A 21,476-nucleotide genomic window follows, 5' to 3' on the forward strand; every position below is an offset into this window, starting at 1 on the left:
TCACGTCCCACCAAAGGGACGCAGCATCCAGCTCCGGTTAATGAATGAGCGAGGTGCCCTTGAAGGTTGCATGTGCCCAACCGAAAGGTCAAGGGACATCTTCAAAACAAAATATTGATTAAAGCAAGTTAAATGTTTTGACTCGAAGGAGACACGAAGGATTAAAAGGAGAAGGAGAAGCCCGAAATGAAGCTGCCCAGATAAGAAAGGGACAGGAAAGGGGGGAGGAATCCACCCACAGACACAAAGGAAATGGTAGAAAACATATCTGAATCAGCTAGTCATCTACTAACAAGCTGTAAAGATTTCCAATGACAAGTTGTCACATTAGTTTAGTGAAACTGAAGCAACACTTATCCCTTTTCCTGTGCTTAATCTCTCCCTGCGGTCCACAGAAACATGCTACTGCGTTTAATAGGATTAGGAGAGTTCACTTTCCCTTCTCCTGAGCTCCAGCCTCTCTTCAACCGCCTCCCCTCCTGCTTTCCATTGGTAATTGTATTTTCACTAGAGCAAGGGTCTTGAATTAAACTGCCTCCTGATAAGCCCCTCCTTTAATTAATCTGTTTCAAGATGCATGCATCCACCTGTAAATTTATGGGAGGGGAACAATAAAAAAACAGATTTTTTTGGTTAAAAAAAAATAAAAATCCACAACTTTGGGAGCACAGGAGTTTTACAATCAAGACTAGGTTACATGAAAAGTCACCTGCCCCTGTAGAGATCTGGTAGATCATCCAGCAAAATTTCACTCAAGACCCTACACAATTTCACAGGATGGTAACCTGAAAATTGACATTTTCTGCTATTGCCCACACACTGTGGAATGTCCTTCCCTCTGCCATACATAAAGCATCATCTATCACTTGCTTTAGATGTCCTGTGACTATATTGTGGTTGTTTTGTTTTTCCCATGAGATTGAACCCTGTTTTTTCTCAATTCCTGTTTTTACCTGGTTTTTTTTTTTTAATAATTCTGTTTTACTACTTTTATTACAGTTTTACTGTGTTTACATTATTTTAGTATACTCACTTAGGGATGTGTGTGTGAGAGAGAGAGAGAGAGAGAGAGAGAAATACTTTCAAATAAATAAAGATCTATCCACATGTGGGTTTTTTTCAACATTAAGGCTGATGACTTGTGCTTGATTCATCATTTGCCTTTTAACTAAATTAAGTAGTCTGTTAAATTTTAACCAACCGGCACATGACCAGGAAAACATGTCATGTCCGAAAAGTGGTGCATGGTGGCTGGGGCTGATGGGAATGGCAGTCCAGAATGTGCCAGGTAGGCAAAGGCTAGGTTAATGCAACATGTGAACCCATGATTTCATAGCTAACTCATAGCTAGGTGCCACTCCATAACTGCTTGGACCCATGTGTATGGATTACTCATGGCTTGCATTCACACACACAGCTCAACCCAGCATTATTGATCGCCAGCCACTCAAGAAATCCGGGGAATGATGGCGATACCAAACTTAACTGTGTGATCTGAGGCTGTAGGTTATCTTCCTTTGTAGGTGGTGAGCTTTCATGTGGCTACTGAATCAATCCTTTGCGTCCACCTCATGGCAACCCAACCTTATCTTGCCCAGGGCAACCCAAAGCGACTTACAACCAACCAACCAATCAATCAAACAATAAATGCCGGATAGATACATTAAAACCAAGAGGAAAGAAAAATACATTAAAGGCATCCCCCCCACTTCTAAAAGACCACAAATAATTAAAGGCCAAAGGCCTAGTTAAAGAAGAAAGTGTTCTCCCTGAGGAGAACATTCATAAGGTTGCCATATTTCAAAAAGTAAAAACCAGAACACCCAAAAAGTTGTTGAACTTTTTTTTCTAGAAAACCACCGAAATTATTGAGCTTGTCGAGCAACCCCAGAAAAGGCCCGTTCTCATGTTGCAGCCTCCAGGCTTCTCACAGAAAAGAGGTACACAAAGAAGGGCCTCAGATTATGATCACAGGGTCCAAGTCAGTTCATACAGGGAACTGACAGTCCTGGATGTCTTGCAGTCCTGAGCCATTTAAGGCTTTATAAGTCAAAACCAGCACTTTGAATTAGGGCACAGAAACTAATTGGCAGCCAGTGCGGTGAGACCACGCTTGGCATTGTATGCTCAAACCAATGTCTATTGCCATTGCGGAAGAAGACAGCCATTTTGCTACCACATTGCCTCTCGCTCCCTTTTGCCTGTTTCCCCTCTCTTTCCCTCCAATGAGAAACAAGGCCAGACGCAGGATAGCATTCAATTCAAGAGGCCTCCTTTCTAAGTGGCAGGCAGGCTTCCATTATACCTCAACGGTTGTGACGTTTGCCTTCCTAGGTGTGTGACATCATACTGGGTTCATAAGGAAAGGGTTAACTAATCGTAAAATGACTAACCAATGGGAACCCAAGGGGAGGAGTTAGAGTTAGAATTAGGGGGGTTGAGAAGTTAGTCTGGAGTTAGAGAAGAGACGGAGAGGATAAGTCTGTGGGTTGGGCTAGTCTGATGTGAGAGAGTGAGAGAATCTCTTAAAAGGAGTCAGTCAAACAGTTGAAATAATCAGTCAGAAGGTCTATGATCACATCCAACTTACCCAGGTTCATGGTTCTTACATTCCAGGTTCCTATGCAATATTTTTCTTTACAGCATTGGACTTTCCTTTTGCTTCCATGCATATCCGCAACTGAGCGTCCTTTCGGCTTTGGCCCAGCCGCTTCATCAGCTCTGGATCTACTTGTACTTGTCCTCCGCTCTTCCCCAGTAGCATGTTGGACGCCTTCCGACCTGAGGGGCTCATCTTCCAGCGTCATAACTTTTATATGCCTGTTGTCTTTGTCCATGGAGTTTTCTTGGCAGGGATACTGGAGTGGCTTGCCGGTTCCTGCTCCCAGTGGATAACGTTTGGTCAAAACTCTCCACTATGACCTGTTCATCTTGGGTGCCCTGCTTGGCATAGTTCATAGCTTCTCTGAGTTCTTCAAGCCCCTTCGCCATGGCAAGGCAGTGATCCATGAAGGGGAGTCAGAAGATATAGGCCGGTAAAGAAACTAAAGTTAAGAAACTGGCAAGAATATTATCTGAGAAACCATAAACTTGTTAACACTTATAAAATAAACTTGTTTATTTGGTTCAATTTTAATAACTGTTTGGACTCAGTGTGTACCCGAGAGTAACGGGTTGGTGGCAGCGGGGAAGCGAGCACAGTGGTGGCACAGGGATCAATAGACCGTCAAACGTCCGGGGACCCTGTGTGATCGCCACACCGGTTCTCTGTGATGGCCCTGTCCAGGCCACCTCTTCTATGCTCAGACATTGCAGTGGTGGTGATGGTGGGGCATTGCTGCAGAGAGGTCGCTCCCAGTGCACGGCAATCTCAAAGCTTCTCCAGAGTGTCCTTGAAAGGCTGGGCGGCTGAGCAGGGGTAGCAGCCACACAAGGAAGGAATTCAAGTGTCTCTCAGCTGCTCAAGCTTCCACATACACTTCGGCACCCTCATACCTCAGCCCCTGTTAGCACTCCAAGCAATAAGAGGAGACAAAACATGTCATCTCTATGCAGTCTGAGTAGGTGTTTTGAGACGGAACTTCTCTTTGGCTCCCTGGCTGCAGTTGTCCTTTTGCGTTGCAGCCGTCTATTTTTCAAGGATCCAAACCCCAAGGGTAAGGCTGGGTGATTCTGTCAATTTTGCTTTTCTTTCAGTTTCTCATTTCCCCACTGTTAAATTCAGTTCACCACATTAGTTTGAGGGGTAGGGGTGGGGAATTCAGATCCCCGTGAAAATTCACCAGCGTTTTAGCACCAATTTCTCATACACATTTTGGTAATCATCATCATTTATACCCCTCCCATCTGGCTGGGTTTCCCCAGCTACTCTGGTGGCTTCCAACAAAATATTAAAATACAATAATTCATCAAATATTAAAAACTTCCCTAAACATGCAAAATTGCATGGTATGCAATTTTCTCCAATATAATCCATTTCTGCATGCTCTTTTCATGAACATATGTGTTTATATGCACATTTTACCCAACTGTATGTATTTCTGTACACGTGACTTGGCTGGAGAACTGACTTGCAGAATTCATTTCAAAGGGCAGCTGTGTTTTCGTTTACACGGTGTTTCATAATTTGCGAATTGGGTCAGTTCGCCTTTAAATGCGAACTGGATCAAATTTCTCCCCCATACCTTCGGCAGGGAAGCATTTGTGTTAATGGTAATGAATAACATCTACCTGAGCAACATAATTATTCATTAGACTGTTATGATATACCATTTCCCACCTGTTTTAACACAGGCTTCGGGGGACAATGAATCTGGAATAAGCTTATGTTCCTGTCTATTTGCAGAAATAGGCCTCTCATTCTTAAAACAAACAAATAAATAAGGTGTCCTGGATTTTGCTTCAGGATACTTACATACAGGGTGGTGAACCCTCAGTTCAGAGAGGCCTGATCCAGTTCCCCCCAAGCATTTTTTTCCGCACCCCTCCTCATGAGTCAACCAATTTTGGTAGCAATGACAAAAATTAAAGTAACATTACATATACACATAGTACTGTGTTGAGTAGAGCAATCCACTTGCATTTTGGTCATCAGATTGCTCATTTGATGAGCAGAGAGGGTATGATAAGCCTCTCCTCTGTTGATCTGCATAGATCAGCTGAGAAGGGGGTGGCTCTCTGTCTGGGGGTGGGCCTGCCTCTGCATATGTGTTTGTGTGCGCATGTGTGTTTGGGCACACATGCATGCATGAGTATCTGTAAAATGAGGCCTGCTTCATAAGCCACCATAGGCTAAAAGAGTGACAGTCCAGAAAGTTGGAATCAGTTGAGTGACACCATATTGTCCTGCAGTGACCGTGCAGTGTGTCACTTTCTGGATATACTGGTGCTTGTGTTTACTTCTGATTCAGCCTGTGAAGTCAAGAAACTGGACAAGTCTGAGCTGGACAGCTGCAAATCCATCATCCTATGAAGACAACTGATTGCCATAAAAACCAAAGAGGTCCAAAGAGGAAAAGAGGTGGGAAGGTTAACATTTTCCCTTTGGTCTGTTTTTGCAATCAGAATTGGCTCTGACCCACCCACAAGTGGTGTTGTTGTTGTTAGTTAGTTAGTTAGTTGTTGGTTGTTATGTTAAATTTATATAGCCATTTGATTTCTCACAAAATGATTGGGTTGAATACAACCTGCCCATTTTGTCTCCTAACTTTTCCTCCTATGAAGGATAAGGGAATGGGGGAAGAACTTGATTTAGTCAACTTTGCCTGTCGTTGACGGGCTGTTCTTTGCTCCAGCTCCACCTAGTGGTGGCCTCCCAGTCTTCTTCCCTACCAGTTCCAACACACGCTAAGAAGTACCACCGGGTGGGTTTCAGGTTATGAGGTCCCACGGGGTTCCATCTTATCTCCCATGCTTTTCAAACATCTTCATGAAACTGCTGAGTGAGATCATCCAGAGACTTGGGGTGAGTTGCCATTAGCACACTGATGATGCCCAATTCTCAATTTCCTCAGATTCAAGTCAGAAAGAGGAAGTTCTGATGAGTAAAAGACTGTATAACGGCCAATAACCTGAAGCCCAGTTCAGAAAAGGTGGTGGTTCTGGGTGCCCGAGCAGGAAATATTAAATATATAATAATTAATATTTTTATTTCTGGTGTATTTTATTAATTTTATACGTAAGCAGCCCCAAGAGTTTTAGCTGAAGGGTGGCAAACATTTTTTTCCTAAATAAGTAATAGAAAGTGAAAGGTGCATCATTGTAATGAGAGACAGGAATTGCTTAACTGTGTGTGTGTGTGCGTTTAATTTAGAAGATCTAAAGTCTTAGAATTATGTTGGTTCCCCCAGAACTTTGGAAAATGTACTAAGAATTTGATTATTTATTCTATGGAACTCGAGAGAGTTATGCTAAAGCCCCTCAAATGACTTACCCTCAAGTAATTTTATTGAAGTTACTCATACTACTCTAGAAGAAAGAAATATGACACTTGCAGGCTGAACCCATTCTGGATGGCACTCTAAACAAACTTACCTCATTTAAACCTTTACTTTCAAAAAGGTTGGAAACCAACAGTGGCTTCAGGACTCGAAAACCTTGCCCAGGTATCCTAGCATGCTGCTCAGTAGTTGCCCGTTGCACAAAGTTATTTTAAATCATTTATTCAATGAGCTGGCAGCTTGCCATTCCTAAACAGCATCTTTCTGTACCATGTGAAACCCAACTGGCAGGGAAATTTAGTGTGTGGTGGACAACTGCGTATGTACTGTACCTGCTGCAATTCTTTTCAAGAAGTAATGTGGGATTCAATACAGCACAACCTTGCTTTAAATCCTTTATTTTAGAAGGCAATCTCTCAACTGAATCATGGCTAGCTTGGGGAAAGCCTAGGCAGACAGACAGGTAGATACTTTCAGACCGTTGCTAGTTTTGGGTGGACTTCAATAGGTAAAGATAAAGGGACCCTGGCAGTTAAGTCCATTCACGAACAACTCTGAGGTTGCAGCGCTCATCTCGCTTTACAGGCTGAGGGAGCCGGCGTTTGTCCACTTCCACAGACAGTTTTTCTGGGTCATGTGGCCAGCATGACTAAGCTGCTTCTGGCAAAGCCAGAGCAGTGCACGGAAACGCCGTTTACCTTCCAGCCAGAGTGGTACCTATTTATCTACTTGCACTGCGTGCTTTCAAACTGCTAGGAAGGGAGCAGCTGGGACCGAACAACAGGAGCTCACCCCGTTGTAGGGCCTCAAACTACCGACCTTCCTATCAACAAGTCCAAGCAGCACAGTGGTTTAAACCACAGCGCCACCCGCGTCCCATAACATACCTGCAATTTCAGGTTGTTCGATTGAAGTTTTATTTGGCACTCTTGCACAACAACCCCGCCCCCCAAATCAGACCTTTTCAGTAAGAAATGTAACAGGGAAATGCACTGTAAAGTGTAAGCTAACAATTGCTTGATAACAACGTTGTATAACCTCACCTGAAACTAGTCTGAATGAATACTCAAGGGAAAGCTGGCATCGTCTAACCTCCCCACAAACTTTGTGCGGAGAAATCAATATCTGGAAATGACAATGGAGAGATGGAGAGACAGAGTCCACCAGACCCAAGTTTAAATCTGTTGTAAAGAGGCATTTCAATAATGGCTTCTGGGAAAGAACATCTGCTACCACAGAATATTCAGCAATACCATATTTGCCTCTATCTAACATGATGAAGAGAACAGAACACTTGGCCAAATGATGCACAACAGAGTGCCAGTCAATACCCGTAACCATTACATTTCTCCGGAGAATCTACCTTTCTATGAATGACAGCCTTCAGATTGTGTTGTGCTGCCTTGTCACAGCAGACAAAGCAGATCCTCTCCGATTCTATTAGGAAATCAGGTCTCTCCTCCACCCTCAGAAAAATCAGGGTCAGCGGGTGGAGGGAGAGAGAAGTGTGTGGGATTAAATCCGATCGAGAAGCTGAGTCCTGCTACTTATGTTATTAATATGGCACAAATCACACTAGAAATATCTCCACAGAGAGCTTTTTTAAGGCAGGGAGCAGGTATACCAGTAAACGATGTTTGGGTCACAAGTCAATTGCACCCCATATTTAAGTTCCTTGGGCTCATATTGAGGATCACAGTAAAGGTATATTTGTGAAATCTTAGATTTGCTTCCTGGAGACACCAGCAAAAGAACCGACCTGTACTATTTCTTCTTCCTCCCTCTCCTTCTCTTCTTCTTTGATATAGTTCACACTTCTTTGATACATGAGATAATCAGAAAGTAGAATGGAAGATCAAGAAGTCTCTTGAGGGAAGATTGACATTCTTCTTTTCAAATATGGGGGAAGGGGACAAGCATAGGGTAGCGGCCAGGAAATAAATAGGCAAAACGGAGAGCAGAAGATGGTGCCAATTTATATTCAATTTGCATATGCGAATGTATATGCAGAGGTGCACATTTAGAAATAACTTACCATTTCAGTACAAATTCAGTGCAGTTCACCATAATGGGAAGAGTGTGTCCTGGTGACTTGTGTGTCTTTTCATCTGCTATCTGCAGATGGGCAATTAATTTCAAGTCATATTTGAGAAGCCAACTTATAGGGGTTATTGTTCTGGGTTTTCTTGTTTGTAACTGGTTTTTATTGCTTTATTGGGCCATTTTGACCAGCATGCGTTCCAAGGTGATTGTCCTAAAGAGTAGTATACAAGCTTTTTAAATAATAATAAGAGTAAGAATCTCAAGACCCCTGCTTTTCCTTCTTGGTGGTTCGTTGACTTTAGACTTGGTCCAGACTGATCATCGGTGGTAGATAGGAACCCCTCTTCAGTCAAACAAAGCTAAAACATTGCAGCCCTCCCTATTTCAAAGTTTTTCCTGTTTCAGACTTGTTAGTTCATAGAATCATAGAATAGTAGAGTTGGAAGGTTACCCCAAGGATCATCTCGTCCAGCCCCCTGCAATGCAGGAATATGCAGCTGTCCCATATGGGGATTGAACCTGCAACCTTGGTATTCTCAGCCCTATGCTCCAACCAACTGAGCTATCCAGTCATTCCCCTTTTGGTTCAATTCCCAGATGTGCCCGTTCTCCTATAGGGACCATACACAGGAACACAAGACAAGCCGTGCTAGATCAGGCCAATGGCCCATCTACTCCAGCCTCTTCTTCTCCTCACAGCAGCCAGTCAGATGCCTTTGGGAAGACCACAAGCTGGACATGAGTGCAACAGCACTCAGCCCACGTGATTTCCAGCAATTCAGAGGCATAGGGCCTCTGACAGCGGAGGTAGGACATAGTCATCATGTCTAGTAGCTTTTAGGGAAACTCAATGCTAGAGCACATCCCCTCCCCCCCAACAGAAGGTAGGCTCTATCTTTAGCATCTCCAGTTAAAAGGATCTGGGCACCAGAGGATGTGAAGGGCCTCTGCCTGAGACCCTGGATAGCTGTCTCTAGGTATTTACTAGATGGGCAGTCTAACTTGACATGTGGAAGCTTCCTATGTTCCTTATAATTGCCATAGAGAAGCCAAAGGGCCAATGGGCCAAAGATTACCCCCATGCTTCTCTATCAGGACTCTCCTCAACCTGCACCCAGCCACACCTGCTCTCCCCAGACCACATCTTTCTCTCTTTCTCTCACTAACCCCTCTTTGAGAATGCAAGTGGTGTGTGACCACCCCCAGGCCACACATGTCCGCATGGGACTCTTCACCAGGCTGAAAAGAAAACTGAAGTGATTCATTCACAGAACATTAGAAAGCGAAAGCTGGTCTCAGGTACCAACAGAGAGCGAGCTATTTGCAATGTTCTCCCTAAGCTGTATATCCACAGCAAAGCCTTAAATTAGTGTAATAGTCATTCTTTCTGCGCCTACCGAAAGGCTCGTGGCAAACCGTAGTTCTGAAAAGGGGTTAGCAGCAATCCCAATGAGAAATTTCTTCGCACCTTTACAAAAATCTAGTTTCTTGGATTCTTTGGGGAAAATCACAACAGCAAAATGGGTCTACAGGTAAAATTCTATTGGTATAGCACTACTAGATTATGTGTTAGCCTGCTGGGCAGTACCAATATCTAGTCAGTTTAGTGCCTTTTATATACATCACAGTAAAACTGTGAACTTTTAACAACTTCCCAGGTCATCATTTAAAATTACCCTACAGGTAGTTTTCCTTTTAGGAAGTCTTTTTTATTCTTCCTTATTCCAGGTGATAATGAAACATGAGAAATAATTTCAATAGAGAAATCAAGATCAGCTTTATTATTCCAGTCCCAAAAGCTTTTCCAGATATGCACTCTGAGGTTCACTATCAGAAGAAATAATGAACTAGATGCAGATTAGGTTCAAGCATTTTAAACAAATTACATTGCATGCAAAAGTTTGCAAATCATAGATTTGAGAGGTGGTTTTTTAAATTTTCCTTAGGATGCAGCACTTCTGTCCCAGTTCCCAGGCAATATTATTAGAAATAGTATGTATTCATTTCCTGGCCTTTTCCACAGAAGATCCATTCCCCCCCCCCCTTTTTTTTTAAAGGCATTGTTTTTCTGTATGTAGATCGACCTTTTCTTTTAGTAAAATAAACCGAGATCATTGAGTGTCCTTAATGCCACACAAACACTTGGTGGGCCACCATCCCTCTCAGGAAGCTTCTCTTCCCCCCCCCCCCAAAAAAAAATTGAATTTCTCCAAAAAGAAAAAGATCACGAAGCTGATGAAACAGGAGCAGAAGGGAGATGGATAAGGATGGGCCAAGTGCAGAACTCTTCAGAATACACGGTGTCCTTCTGGGATTCACTCTTTATCGGCTTGAGTGAAATGACTAGATTCTCTCTAAGCAACATCATCTCTCCATGTGGTTGCCACCATCTGTTAATGTCTTGATTTTTGGAAAGTTTGGTTGCCTGAGGCGAAGCCAGTACTGGCGATATCTCGGGTACCAGTCAATTGTGAATTGCTGTTGCATTGTCATGCTCAAAAATATCCTTCTCCTTCCACATACACAACCCCACCCAAAGGGCAATGTGCGGCAGGGGGACAAGACCTAGGTTCAAACTGCACTTCAACCAAGGATGTTCTTTGCCATTTATCCCTTAACCAGCCCTCCTACCTCTCCCCACCCAGCACAGCTCCTGCACCTTTAAAAACAACACAGCAGGCAGAAATCCAACAAATCCAGCCCAAAGTAAAGAATTTCCTAGCAAAGATAGAAAAAAGCTGCACCTGTTGAATGCCAAGCAATCATCCCCTGCCATGGGACTGAGAGGGAGAGGTGGTCACTCCAGCATGACCTTGGGCAACTCATTCTTTCTCAGTTTTCCCCATCTGTAAAATGGGCAATACTAATAAACTTAAGTTTGTTGAAGGATCGTGGGATAATTATTACTGGAGACCAGATAATGCCCAGAACGATGACTGTGGACTGTGGGATATCTTTCCCCCTGTTGTTTAAAAAGGAACAATTGCTACAGAAGTAGAAATGTTGCAATTTTGTCCCAAAGGAATGAGAAGTGGGCAACTGCGTCCGGAAGACAAGTGGAGAATTTGCACGGATTTATGTTTGGGGGTTTTTTTTTAAGTGTGCGCGCGTGGGTATCTTATTTACCGGCTAATTTAAGTTATTGTGGTTTTATTCGGTGGGGAAACGACAGGAGTTTGGGGGTAGGGGGGGGGGTCCGAGGAGAAGCAGCGCAAACTTTTGGTGCGCGCCGCGCAGCGCGGAGGAGCCGAACTTGGCTCGGGAGAAGCGCTCGTTTTATTTCTGTTTAGACTGGAGCCGTCGGTTAAACAAACAGCGCACTTCAGAGGGGTCACAGCAAAGCAGCCGGGTTCCCGTCAGGGAATTCCTCCTCGCAGCTGCCGTTTTTGCATCGCTTCGCCTCGTGGTCTCCATAATTCCGCCGAGGGGGCGAGGGATGCCCCGAGCCGGTCCTCGGTGGGGCAACCGTCGAGTTTGAAGCGGGGGTGGAGGGAGAGAAAAAGAGGGGGGAAAGGAAAATAAACTCTGACAGGCTGCGCATTAAACCAGGACTGATCGCTTCTCAGTTTGACACAAAGGCCATCAAGCAGCCGCGGGAGTTGGCGCTGACTTTTATGTTGTTTTACAAATAGGATATCTTAAAAAAAAAAAAAAATTAAACCATCGGGGGTGGGGGTGACGAGGGGAGACAAAGGCAGCACCTCGAAGCCGTCGCAAGTTATAAAACCGGCGAGGCGCTCATGGGGTCTCCATTACCTGGAGCCACAAGTCCAGGAAGAACTCGAGAGGCAAAGGTAAGGGAATTTTATTTCATTTATTTATTTTTTTAAAGTGGAGAAGCAGAAGTTGCCCTGAGAAGAGCTGGCTGCTTGGAGTTCAAGGACTCGGGCCTGTTTTTCCCACCGCAGTTTTATGGTTATGACAGGCTCTCCAAGAGGCACTAAAAACGGTAGTTTCCTCTTTTCTGCAGAAGATAAGGAGATGGGAGGGGCGCGCGGGAGACGCCTCGATGGGAAAAAAAGGGCGCCTTGCTTCTCCTTCCGCAACCGAGCGGGTTTTCTCCCCCTCGCCTCCTGACTCTTCTGCCTCACCTAACAGATTAGGAAACAGATGGGAGAGTCGCATCAGATATTCAGGAGTTTTTCTCCAGGGAGAGAGAGAGAGATTTGAACAAGTAGATGCAAAGGGCTTTGGGGGGGGGGAGGTGGGGAGGAGGACACTTTCCGGGTTTCACTCCAGCTGCAACCCCTGCGTCCCAGATCGAGGTTGTGGTGTGAAATCTTGGGGAAAGATGGGGGGGGGGTTAGCCCCCTGGATGAAGGGCCGCGAAATGATAGCCTCCCCCCCCCCCCCAGCGGACTACAGCCCAGAAGTCCGCAGTAGGAAGGAAGGAAGGGGGCGTGGACCGTTTCTAAGGGAGAGTTTTTCTTTCTCGCTCGCCCCCGCCTCCAAATTTCGCTTCCCTCCCGAATTAAGTGCAGGGGACCCCGGGCGATGGGACCACGACCCAGCCAGTCTTTCTCCCCGAGAGGGTTGCCTTCAAGAACGACTATTCCACCCCCCTAACCCGGCTCCACAGTTTTCCCAAGCGAGAGATGTAGAACAACGCAATCTCTCCCTGTTATCCCCGTCACGCAGTTGCTCTCTGTCATTTTTCCTTCGCTCGCGTTCTCTCCTTGTTTATTTCTTTTTTTTTTAAAAAAAAAAAAAGTGTTCTCAGATTCGAGTTTCTAATAAGTTTTGGGGGTGTTGTTGTTTTGAATTGTTCCGCCGCTGTTTTCTTTGGGCGCCCGCCTCTTATCCACAGCAGTTTGCTAGTATTTCTGGAGTTGGTATGAGAGAGAGGAAAGGATGGAGAAGGGAATGTGTTGCACGTGCACGAGAGAGCATATATGCAGAATAAACCCCATGCGCCCTAAAGAAATCCCGGAATTAAAAGTTAGAAAGCGACCAGAAAGAGAGCGCCAAAATCCTCGCACGCTGCGAGCCATTCAAGCAGACTCGGATCTGTGGGCGCGCCAGATTCCTGCGTGTTCTCTCTCTCTCTGTGTGTTAAAAAAAAATTACCTGTGCATCGGCATGGGTTTTTTCCCCGGGTGCCGTACCTAATGCAGATAAGGTTAGGATTTTTAAAATTATGTGTTTAAAATATTTTGCACAGATACCTGTCCAAAAGAAAGGCAGGGGTAGGATTTTATTTTTTCCCCCGCGTATAGGATAAGCAGCGCGCCGTCTTTTCTCAAAGCGGTTTAACTTGCCTGCTCTGATTATTTTTTTAAAAAAATATCCCGATAAAGTTAATTTTTTGCTTTCATTGTGGTGCCAGGAATAGACATACCTTCAGTATTAATAGTAGTAGCAACAACAATAAGGCAACCTTTGGAAGAGGGAGCTGGATGAGTTGAATAAACTATCAAGAAAAGTGTGGTTTGAGTTCGCGCTGGACATACAGATCGTAAATCTGAACTACCGATAGGAGTTTTTAAACCAGCTCGGTGATCTGATTGTGTTCCAGAGTTATTGGAAAGAGTTAGTGGTCTCCACCCCACCCCACCAGTGACTTAAAGCAGGATTTAATTTAAGGCTCTTGAGTTCATGACCTACACATCATGGATACAGGGAGGCTGGTCCGAACTTTGGGTGAACGCTTTTTGTGGCGTCTGCGCTAAGGAGCCTCTTCACGACCCACAGAAGATTGTATAGCTACAAGACAGGTTAGGAGCAACCGCCAGGTTTACTTCAAGGCTCCAACGCGACTTCCCTTTCCACTTATTTTGTTGTATCACTCCTGGGAGCGGGAGAGAGAGAAAAACATCGATGAACTTCTTTAAATCAGGAGAAAGTGAATTCGTATTGAAGGGGTTTGCAAAGGGGGGGGGAGGGAGCGTTGTCCAATTGTTTTAAGTTAGTCACTAGCGCCTTCTGAGTTTTTACGCAGTGCATAGGTTGCTGACACTGGTATTTTGTCTAGATCTAAAGGGCTGTGTGTGTGTGTGTGTGTGTGTGTGTGTGTGAGAGAGAGAGAGAGAGAGAGAGAGAGAGTGTTTATATATACCGTGATTAAAACTGACCTTTTTGATGCCCCTACTTCTATAGTTTTAAGAGTCTGTCAAAGACCGAGAACCATTTCCTGGCCATTGACAACCGTGATTGCCTGGAATGGATGGAATGAGGGCACCTTGGCTTCGTTCAGTGCAGCTTATCCAATGCCACCACCCCCTCCCTCTCTCCCCGTGCCTAAGCAATGACACACAGTCCAACCCACCACCAACTAAACCGAAGTACTGGCAGTCGAAGGAAAGCTTTACTTTTAACGATTTCGCCTTAGCTGTTTTTGGAACGGGCTGTCCACCTACCACAGAGTTGATCAAAGGGCGACGAAAGCCCTACCAACTTGAAATCTTAACAAGGCTGTAAAGTTTCTTGGGGGGGGGGGGGTATCCTCGCCACACGTTGACATGGCCCCTTTCCGCTACGCGAGCGCGTCTTTACGCGCGCACCTGCTTTCTGTGCGCGGATGGATGGTTTAATTGTAATTAGTCCGCAATCCTGAGCACTCTTACGTGGGAATGCCCTACAACCCTGCGTGGGACTCCGAGGACTAGCGTCGGTTGCGGGGCTACACCGATTGCACTCCCTACACACCCCGGTTATCTCTGACCACCAGCTATAGAAACGCGCGTGGATATTTATTTCCTCCCACCCACCTCTTCCTTTGGAGTCAGGCGCACCTTTCCACGTTCCTTTCTGCAATGTTGTAGCCTTACCCCAAACTAAACTGAACAACCAAAGCCAGTTACGTTCAGTAACTGATCTCCGCACCCGGCAAGGCTGAACTCCGCGCCGGGCACAGACGGCTCGTCCCATGCGCCCTCCTCCAAATTTGGGACGAAAGTCTCCTTCCCATCAGCGACGATGGGGGCCAAGGGGTGGAGAAAGGGGACGGCGAGGTGGGGGCAGCAAGTGGGGGAGACCGATCCCATCCTGTTCCTCCTCCTCCTCCTCCTCCCCCCAACCCCCCCCCCCACGTCTCGCTCTCTTTCCTCCCAAGTTCTCCGCTCGCTATCCCCCTTGAATCCGAAGGAGCCTCCCGATTGGGCGCTGGGCCTGGCGCACGTCACTCAGAGCGTGACGTGTAGTCTTCCTGTTTCCTTCAGCTGTGTCTTAAAGTAAATCTTGTTGTGGTGCGGAGCCCTCAGCTGAGCGAGGCTGCTCTGCTGCCTGCAGAAATAAGAGACAATTACAGGCTGGGAGAGGAGAGCGGCGCAGAAGAGCAGGGTGCTCCTCCTCCCTCCCTCTGTTCTCCCTCTTGCTTTCTCTCTCTCTCTTTCTCCCCTGCACCCTCGCTCATTCTCTCTCTCTCTTTCACACACGCACACTCACACGCATCTACATACACCCTGGCACGCTCACTCTCACCCTCCCTGGGCCAATTACAATATTCATCAGCGGCAAGATAGCGAGGCTGTGTATTTGTGCGGAGCGTGTGCGCGTTCCCTTCTTGCTCGCTCGCTCGCTCTCCGTCTCTCTCTCTCTCTTTCTCTCCTTCTATCTAACCGGCAGGGGGAAAAGAGAGAGAGAGAGAGGAGGGGGGGCTCAGTTTCATCGCCTTTGCAACTGAGTAAGTATCTGTCTCCCTTCACTTCTTTTCTCTCTTTTTAAATTGGGGGGGGGTGGCGGGTAAGAGAGATGGTCTTCTCCGACGCTGGCACGGGCTTGCTCCAAATGCTGGATCAAGTTGGGGGCGGCAGGGGGTGTGCGCGGTTATTTATTTATTTATCCTCCTTAGGGGAACCTCCCCCCCCAAAAAACCCCTATCATTCTTGCTGATTTCTTCTCCTCGTCCCCCAGTATGAGGTTAATGACGTTAGAGACTAATAAAACCACACTGATAACGGGGCTTTTTTTGCTTTTGCTATGCCCCAAACTCTAAAAGCTTCGGTACAGTCATCGCAATAGTTTGCCCAGTTGGAAAGGACAAGGTTTGATGTTGGAAATGTATTTTCCCCCCTTTCCTGATTGTCTCTCTTCCGTTCTTTCTCCTCTCGACTTTTTTTTATCGATGTTTCGTATAAAGGTTTTTATTTTAAAAGGTTGGGAGTGGGGAATGATTCGGCTTTGTATGAGTGTCTTTCCTGAGGCTTCCTTCCTTCCTTCTTCCACCCCCCCCCCCATCGCCCCGCCACCCCTTTCTCTCTCTCCAACTCCTGGTCTGGTCTTTCTTCTTTGTCTTGTTTATTAATCGCTGCCTTTCTTTTTGTCTCCTTCGATTTGCTTATCATTTGCATGCCCCTGACTTCTCATATCTCCCACCCCCCACCTGCTGTATTTATAAATACGCGGAGAGAGGATTTGAGCAGGAGGGGTGGGGAAAATGTATGGGTGTTTGAATACTTCTTTTTTGCGGGGGAGGGAGGACTGAGAAGGACGGGCTGGTGGACGGGAAAGGATGAGCTGGAAGGGTGCTTTAAAAAAAAACAAACCAAAAAGCCAGGGGTCAGGTTCTTAGGGCTAGGTTGCAGTCAGACTCACTTTTCCTTGGAGCTCCCGGCTGGGCGTTTTAAGTTAGTTCCGAGGAAATCTATGAAAGTGCTTAATGGGTGGTGGGAAGTTTGATGGGGAGGAGATCCAGAAACGATCAGCGGCACGGTTGCGATCTCCTCCGTGTCTGCTCAAGAGTTCTTGCCTTGCTTGGTTTCTTTTCTCCCTTTCTCTCTCTCGGTGCTGCAAGTTGATCGGCTTGGCTTTGCCCTGCGCGCGTGTGACTTTTCTTCTCGAAAGAACGCTTCATTCTCGAGGAAGAATCTCGCCTCTCCGGAGCGCGCTTTCGCTCTTCCTCTCTCCGCTCCCGGCCGGCTTCCTCTAGAGGCGTCGCTCCGCAGCACTTGAGCCGAAGTGCTTCCAAAGTGGCGGATCGCGGCGGACTGGGGGTTTTTTGGGGGGTGCGCGCGCGTGATTTGGAGAGGTGGGGGGGTGCGGAAGGAGGAGAAATCTTTGCCCCCGTAACGGGACACTTTTCCCTTCCTCGTTTTTTTATTTATTCCTAGCTAGTTGGTGGGATTAGCTCAACTTGGCGCACAAACTCAATATGGCAAAGCTCCTCTACCCCTACCGCACCCCCTTCCCCCCTGCCGTGGTAGGGAAGATCTGGCTACAAACGGTGCCTGTCGGACGACTGTGCAAGTGTGTGCCTGGGTAGGGGGTGTGTGCGCGCGCGTAGGGGGGTACACGTGTATGTCTGGGTGCTTAAGTTTCAGCGTGCGCAAATGAAGGGGAAAGAGGCAAAGAGTTGCAAAGAAAAGTGCCCTCCAGCATGGGAGGCCGTGTCTTAAGAAGAAATAATGCCCGGCAGGTGGAGGGGGCGAGGGGGGTGTCTGGCGATCTGGAGACGGTGGGGTTGGGGGGGGGGAGCGAAGCGAGTCCCCAGTTGCAAAGCAGCGACCGAGCAGCAGTTTTGGCTCGCAAGCGGTTGTAACAGCCCCCGGTGGCCTCTTCTAACAAGGGCGGGCTGGCGGCGGCGGGAGAGGCTGCTGGTGCGCTTCTCTTTCTTTGCCTCCGCTTTGGCAAAGCTCTTGAAATTGTCCAAGGGGCGCTTCGCTCCAAGTGCGCATGGGCAGTGCCAGACAGGTGTGTTGTGTCAAGAAAGACAGGTGCAAGTTTCTCTCTCCCTCTCCCCCTCTGTTGATCCTCAGCACAACGACTGTTGATGAATTTATGGCGCTTTGTTAGGAGATGGGTCTCGCTGGGTAAGGGAGGGCGGGGGGGGGGGAGAGAGAGAGAGAGAGAGAGAGAGAGAGAGAGAGAGAGAGACTTGGACCTCTCCTGACACGCTTGGAGGAGCATGGAAGGGGGAAAGTTGGCATTTGTTTTCATGAACTGGCAGGCTGATGCCATGCCTCTCATCTGCCTGGTTACTTGGAGATTTTATGAGATCACTTGATGGTGCTCCCCGTGGAAACAGAAAGGTCTTCAGTTAGGGAAGGTGCTTGTGAACAGTTTGATCCTGCACATGTCTATTCAGGAGTAAATCCCAGTGTTTTCAGTGGGGCTTACTTCCAGGTAAGTGCGTGTAGGATTGCGGCCTAAGGCGGCATCCTTGGTCTGACTGAACCCTTTTAACATATATAGGGAACTCCTAAGTTCTCTAACAACCCATTTCTGGGAATGTTTGCTCAGAAATTAGCCCCACGAAAGTCAGTGAGGCTTACTTGAAAAGCAACTGAATAACTCCCTTTTAAACTACGTGGGGGCTCACTTCTGAGTGAACACATTTAAGATTTGGCAGTAGGTCTCAAATCTTGAGGATACCTTTCCCATCTCCATCTGAGGACAGATTAGGTGTCGTTTGAGTCCAGAGCATGGATAAGGAAGGACTGAGCAGGCTTAGAATTCAAATAAAATAGATGGAAGGTAGTTTGAGTATTGGAAGAAGAATTGTGAACAGGCTTTTGGAGATTACTTTCTAGTACATCAAGTATGAAATGCCCCATATTTGACTTTTATCATTCCTCCCCTAATCTTCCCGCAAATGCATGCCTCCAAAGCTGTAGGTTTGTAGCCTGCATTTGAATATACACGTACAAAGGATGGAAGTCTGTATGCATCCATTTGAGAGCCTGTAATTTCTTCCAAGTTAATGTTGTCTGCTAGGTTAACGGAGGGCCATGTGGAATGAACTGTTAGATTAAAAATGGAGCACGTTGTTTGGTTCTTGTTTCGCATTGCCTTGACAGGTCTGACCACTTTTGAAATGGATCTAGTTGCATTTGTATGTGTCTTTGATGATCATTTCTTTTGCTTAATCTGCTACCATGTATTTCATAGGTTACAACCCTGCAAGGCCCTTGCCATTATCCATTTCACCTGCTTTTCCTTCCAAAGCTCATCTCTAGCAAATAAAAAAGTTGCCATTTGAGTCCCACTATTGGAAGGACTTGAACTTTTTAAAATGTTGCTCGTAAGCCCATGTGCTTCACAGATTGCTGACAATGGAGATTGCAGACCACACATTCAAAGCAATAATCTAATACAAAACTTTGAACTGCAGTTCAGAATTGAAAGAAGGCCTCTCTGCCACAATTGGGGGTTTATTTTAATGATCAGCCTAAAATTAAATTTGGTATATTTCAGATGGTTGGATGTTGCTATTGGTGCTTTTTTTTGCAGGACACTTTCCAAGTGCATGAAAGTGTCAGATGATGGATAACTTAATTGTGCTCCGTTACAAAAGGCTTGAGTGATTTTTCTGAGTATGTTTTGTGGGTGATTTGATTCAGTATTCTGATTGGAGGTTCTATACCTTGATATAACTGAGAAAATCTGGGGTGAAACTGCGGTAGGAATAAATGTGCAAGTTTCGATTTCGCTGGTGTGCTCTTTTTTTTTTTTTTTAAGCACTGGCTTGTATGGAGACTATGCTGGCATGGCTTTGTCTTTTGTATTTTGCTTACCCAAATAGTTTATTCATACGGAGTAACCTTTAGATGCATTCGTATAGGATGGCTCCCTCCCCCCTCAAAAAAGATTTCTAACGCCAACAAAGCAATAAGATAGCAACTCCTTTTCGTCATCAGGACACTTTGTACTTTCTATATTATGTAGGAGTGAGAATGCTAAGCACCTCACAGCAGCTTCTTAATACCTTGCCAGATTGGTCCCCATTTGCCCATGATGCTGCACAGTAGTTTTCCTTCCTTCCTTTAACTAAAGATGGGTCCTTAATTTGGTCCTTAATTATTATTATTTTTAACATAATGCCTTAATTTAAATGAAGCAGAAAAGAAGTAATTGATGCTAGAAATAACCATTACTTGTACTCCTAAATTCCTTCACAACATTTTAAAAAGATGGAATATTTGACAGGAGTGTGTCATCTATCTTACTGAAAACATTGCCATTGGAAAAACGTTAATGTTGTATATCTCCCCCCCCACACACACCTTTTGTACTTCTCAGAAGTACAGTAAGGTGACTTAAAGTGGATCTGTACAATATAATGTTCTGTCAACATTTAACAACTTGCGTGTACCGCTGTCATTGTCTTATGCTCCTTAAACTATTATACCTAAACCCAGTGCAGTAAGGACACTTTCATTATCACGTATTTCCCCCTTCAAAACATTTTTTTTAGTTACATATGGAATATAATATTTATGGACCGTGGAAGAGAGACAATAACTGAGTTCTGTAAAAAGAACATACAGTTTCGAACTTTACAGAATGATTTTTTCCCTTTCAAATTTCTCATTCTCCAGTCTTCACCATCGGCAGCTTTGATTGAGAAATTGCACCAGATAATTCTGCGCTTCTTAAAGCAATTGATTTCTTTTACCAAAGTAAAAATGTTGTCCAACTTTTCGCTGTACCTGCTATTTAAATCATTCCCTTTCCCCCAAATCAATCCACTTTAGCCATTTGGGAAAGCAGTTTAGTCTACACTATCTAAGACGATTACTTTGCAGGCAAGTCCATCGACGTTTCTGTTTGAGCCGTTCTAAACATTTCTGGATTGCACATCTAAGCAAGCTAATGTTTAGGGCTAAGGACTGGGATGCCTTAAGGTTGTATAATTGACATGGTTTTGGGAAAAAATTGTGTCGCACCTTGTGGGCACCTAATCCTCTCCAGGGGGGTTTTGTAAACTGAACGCCATGTATTTGCTACACTACGCATAATTTCTCAGTATAGCATATCTGAGTGTTTGAGATGATGGTGAAGTGCAGGAGAGGACAGATTATAGATCAGGAAGGTGTGAGATTATAGATCAGCATGGGACCTCGCTAGAAGAGAACTAAGTCCGGTTTATGATACAGGCCATGGAATTGAGAAAAGGCGCTCTTTGCTTTCCATCTGTGAAAAACAGAGCTCACAATCAAGCCCTACATAATTTGAAAGGTTCAGATAACAGAAGCCACGCCAGGTCACCAGGTGAAGGGTCACTTGCAATGTATATTGAATTCAAAGTATCGTACTGAGCAACAGCATTTGTGTACATTGCAATCAAATTTAGGATTTCACTGATTTCTAGAATTTCATTGACCATGTATTCCAGAACAGAAATCTGTGAAAATCAAAGCAGTTTCCTCCCTCCCCTTAAAAATGAGAAAGGAGTACAGTCTATAAGTTGACCATCAGTTTGTCCTTCCATATATATATATATATATATATATATGCATGTGCGTCTTAATAGGAAAGACTTCATCATATCAAATGTGTGCGCTCTTGCTGACTCAGAATCTCACATTCTGCTGTATGCGGTATTCTGTTTCTCTCAGGATGTCAATTCACGTTGGCTTTTTTTTTTTTTTAAACCAAGAGGTTGAGCCACTGGCATTCTTTGGCTGCAGGAAAACGCATTTCTCGTCATTTGGGCTGAAAGTTCAAAGCCGGGGATTCTGCTGTCTAAAAGCAGTTGTAGTAAGAGATGGCATCAGCTCAGAGGGTCAATGGGAGCAGAGGGCTAGAGCCCCAGGGAGAGTGGAGGGGGGCTTTGAG

The 21,476-nt window shown here is 45.4% G+C and overlaps 2 protein-coding genes across 5 annotated transcripts in view; one reads left to right on the forward strand and one right to left on the reverse strand.

Annotated features, from left to right (window-relative positions):
• PTPN14 (protein tyrosine phosphatase non-receptor type 14) overlaps positions 1-21,476 on the reverse strand; it is a 518,691-nt gene that overhangs the window by 143,645 nt on the left and 353,570 nt on the right. The window lies entirely within an intron of this gene.
• Positions 11,476-21,476, forward strand: part of PROX1 (prospero homeobox 1) — an 82,950-nt gene continuing 72,949 nt past the window's right edge. Inside the window, exon 1 of one of the 4 annotated variants that reach the window (XM_083433290.1) lies at positions 11,476-11,776. The gene's annotated coding sequence lies outside the window, so the exon portion shown is untranslated. Of the gene's footprint in view, positions 11,777-15,078; positions 15,604-17,775; positions 18,042-21,476 lie in introns of those variants that run through there. The other 3 variants (XM_083433289.1, XM_083433293.1, XM_083433292.1) reach the window with 3 other exon arrangements.

Source organism: Podarcis tiliguerta (assembly GCF_965153285.1).
Source record: "Podarcis tiliguerta genome assembly, chromosome: 3".
In the NCBI taxonomy this organism is placed as follows: domain Eukaryota; kingdom Metazoa; phylum Chordata; class Lepidosauria; order Squamata; family Lacertidae; genus Podarcis; species Podarcis tiliguerta.